This window comes from Theobroma umbraticum, unplaced genomic scaffold (assembly GCF_002168275.2).
Source record: "Theobroma umbraticum cultivar Fairchild unplaced genomic scaffold, ASM216827v3 scaffold_95.0, whole genome shotgun sequence".
Lineage (NCBI taxonomy): Eukaryota > Viridiplantae > Streptophyta > Magnoliopsida > Malvales > Malvaceae > Theobroma > Theobroma umbraticum.
The window spans coordinates 9,533,148-9,537,146 of NW_018397257.1; positions in this window are offsets into that span (position 1 = coordinate 9,533,148).

Here is a 3,999-nt window from a genome sequence, read left to right on the forward strand (position 1 = left end):
GACTTGTTAATCAATCATTTCCTGAAGTTTTGATAGCTTGAGAAGCCATTAAATTTGTCTTCTAGAATTCAATCAGTAAATTAAATCAGGTGTGCTACTAAAATTACATTCTTTCATATTAAGGGCATAAAAATGGCAGAAAAGGAGAATTAGAAAGATTCCAGAACAACCGTTCATTCTGTTTCAATGAAGAAGGAAATTTCAACTTCAACTTCTCTACCTTGTTCTTACCAATGGGTCCCTGCTCACCCCATTGCATGAAAACATCACTTCAAAGAAAAAAAAACTAAGAATACGTGTAAACAACTGCATTTTTTTTTTCTGAAAGATGAAAACAACTGCATTAGCATTTAGTGATCCAACAACAGCCAGAAGTTGGTATTGATCAGTTATGAAAATACTTGTGTGTGAACTTGTAAATTATAATTCTAGTACCTGATGATAAAATCTGTATTAAAACTGACCAAAGTAGCTTAAAACTGCTGGGAACAAGTGAAACCTTTGGTGGGAACTAGGAGAGTAAGGAGGAGAACACTTAAAAGAAGACTGAAGTGAGCAAAGTGAAATCTTTCTTGTGGCTTAGAAGGAGAGCTTTATTGATAAAAGATTGAAGAAATCTTCATTGAGAAGTAATGTATAGTAGTCATGCTTTTGATTTTGGGTCTTCTCGAATGGAAGAAAGAAACATGCTTGGCAGCAAGGTTCCATATCTCTAGCTTTAATGTTACATCTTATCTCAGTGCTTGTCTCCTTTTAGTACTTTCTCTTTCATTGGTTATTGTGAGTGAGTTGACCCAAAACAATAGTTTTGGCTTTGGCCTCTATTTATGGAACTTTTTATAAATTGAAAAACAATAAATTCATCTGTTGGAATTCAATCAAGCTGTTCTTCCGTATGCATGGAGACTGGAGAGAGTCTCGTGACATCCAGACGTATATATTTTGTATATCTCACTCCTAGAGGTGTTTTAATGGGTCAAGTTGAGCCTACCAGGCTTCTTTTTCTAAAGGCAAGCTTGAGCTAGATTTTGATCGGTCCATTTAATTATGATTTCATTGTTAAAATAATAAAATAGTATTTTTTATATTGATATTTCAAATCAAAAATAAAAATATATAATAATATTTTATTAATAATAATTTAATCGAGTTGAGCTTAGTTTAAGACCTAAATCAAAGCAAACACATGGATCTAGGTCGATATAACCCACTTTGGAGTTAAAAAATCGAGTCAAATTTATCCACCTCTCTTTTAAAAATAATAAATATGATTTTGTATTAAGGATTTAATATATTAAATATATTTTAAAAGTAAAATTAAATAAAATAATTTATTTAATTGGGTTGAATCAGGCTCGAGCATAAGAAATTCCTATCCAAGCTCGTGCGGGTAGCCCGGCCTGGACACCTTTAGAGGATTTTACATGAGCCGTTGCAACTTGTCACTCTTGTCCTAACAACAAAGCCCTGAGATAGCGTTCTGGTATTAATTAGAAATATGAGTTACAATTTTAAGATTTTAATTGGGTGGCATCATGGGAAATTGAAGGAATGTAACTTTCCTATTGCTATGGATAGTTACAATTATATTTCTTCTCAAATCAGCCCTAACCCAAGCCCTTTCTTCTTCTTCAAATGAATTTCAATTTAGTTTCAAATCATTTCTTGTGCCCTTTTCTTTGATGTATGGATTTGAAGTAATTGATTTATTATTATAATCACCAAGTAGGGTTCAACAGGCAGAATCTTGGAGGTGACTGTTATAAGCCAAAGCCAACATCTCTCGAAAACCATAAAAGTGAAAACCAAGAATGTATAGAGAATTCTGCTGTAGGGTCTGGAGAAGACCCGGACAGAGAATGAGGATTTTCCAGTCAGCTCAGATGAAGAAACCATGTTTGGAACCTTCAGTGTAGCAGGAAGTGATACTTATGGAGGCTGAGAGGAAGGCTGGCAAGTTCATAACGACGTTCAGAGAGCAGAGTGATATGATTATTTGGAAGTTGAGAATTCTTCATCCCCATGGTCCTGGCACAGACATTTCCTCTCATTTGTCTGTCTTATCTAATTTACAATATATAGTTGAAAATAGGATTTTTTGTATTCTTTTTACTTCTAGAATCAAGTTTCTGCAGAACCATATTCAATGGTGACCACATGTTTTGAATTATTAGTTCAAAAGCTGGACAATTCATTGACTTTTACTTCATCAGCTTTTGATATTTCCTTTGATTTATGGATTGTTGTGAGACTGATGATATAGCCATAATAATGTCTGAATCAATGCGTCATAAAAGTTTCATGTTATAATTGTTGTCTAGTCATAACTAAAAAGCAAAAATATCTAAATGTAAGATATTATTTTGACTCATCTAATGCTGTTAACAATTAAAAGAAAAAAAATTATAAACTCAGGATACCATTGTTTTTATGTAAAATATTTTATGAAAAATATTTCAACGATTTATGTTTATTTGGAAGATATTTTACTTGAGGGACGCAAGACATTTTTTTGCAAAAAAAAAACTTTGATTCTAAACCTAAGAGTATTAGGTTTGATTCTAAAAAAAAAAACTTTGATTCTAAAATATTTTCAAAAAATGATAATAGATAATGAATTAAATGGATAAAGCAATTGAAAAAGATGGAAAGCAAAAAATCAGCCTTAAAGAAATATAAGGACTTTCTGGGAATATAAATGCAGAAGGTGGTTTACAAAAATTACCCAACTTGCTTAGCAAAAATCCTTTTTTCCCTTTGCATGCGTCCCACGAATTATCACATTGAAACTTTATAATGATATTTTTATAGTGTGGGTTTGAAAGGTGTTCGAAAAAACTCTTTTGTTAATCAAATAAAAGTAATAAATTAATAATCATAATATATAAAAAATGGTAAACTAAGAAGAAGATTAAAATAAAAATTATCTTTAAGAATTAAAATTAAGAACTTAGAGCTTTGTAATTATAACAGGAGAAAAATGACAAGAGAAGAAGGGATTGGGTGAGATGGAATTGGAGTCAGAGAAAAAATTATTTTTATTTTTTTAAAAATAATAATATTTATTTTTAAGTCTTTTAAAGTTTTGAATTTATTTTTTAGTGCGGTGGTATCATGTGATGTCCTAATAATGTCTGAGAGCTATATATTGTCATTACATCAAACATTTTTTCAATTTAATATACACAATAACTTTTCTAGAGTATTACTTGTACTATATTATTAATCATTGATTTTTCTATTGATTCAACTGTAAATATGGTGCACCAATAGTTAATTGAAATAGGCGAAGATATTAAATCAAACAATGAATTAGAACCTAAGCCGAATTAATTAAATTCAAATAATTTCAATCAATTTATTCGATTAAAATTAATTAATACTCACTACTATATATGATCTATTTATTCAAAATAAAGTTTAGTTATAAACCAAAATTTAAAAAACAAATTACTTGTAGGGCCTGCCAAAGGTCACTTATTTTGTCACCAGTCTAATTATTACGAAATTAAAAATTACTTAAAAATATAAAATATAACATTTACTATTGTTCATGAGCTTGATTATATAATAAGATGAAAAATAAATAATATATATAACAAGACTAAAATTATATCCTGTGGGTGTTTGAAGATAGTTTGGTTTAATTTAATTTGAAACTTATTAATGAATTGTTTTTTTGTTAAGTCAGGAATTTATTGATGTACCGGAGAGGTAGAAACGTTAATAAGTGTCCGGTAAGGACAGTAGGCTTACATTTCCAGCTTCGCCCACCCTTAAAGCAAATAGTAGACAAGGACCACGCGACAAGTGGCTCATTTCTTTCTACTCCTCATTTTTAAAGTTTTATTTTATTTAATCATTTTAAATATAAAATTGACTGTGAATTTGACTTAAAACTTACCTTACTATGTTATTATTTTATATTTTTGTTTCTAACGTCAGATGGTTTTTAGGCCATAGATGTATTTATATATTAGCTATTAAAAAACTTTTTTT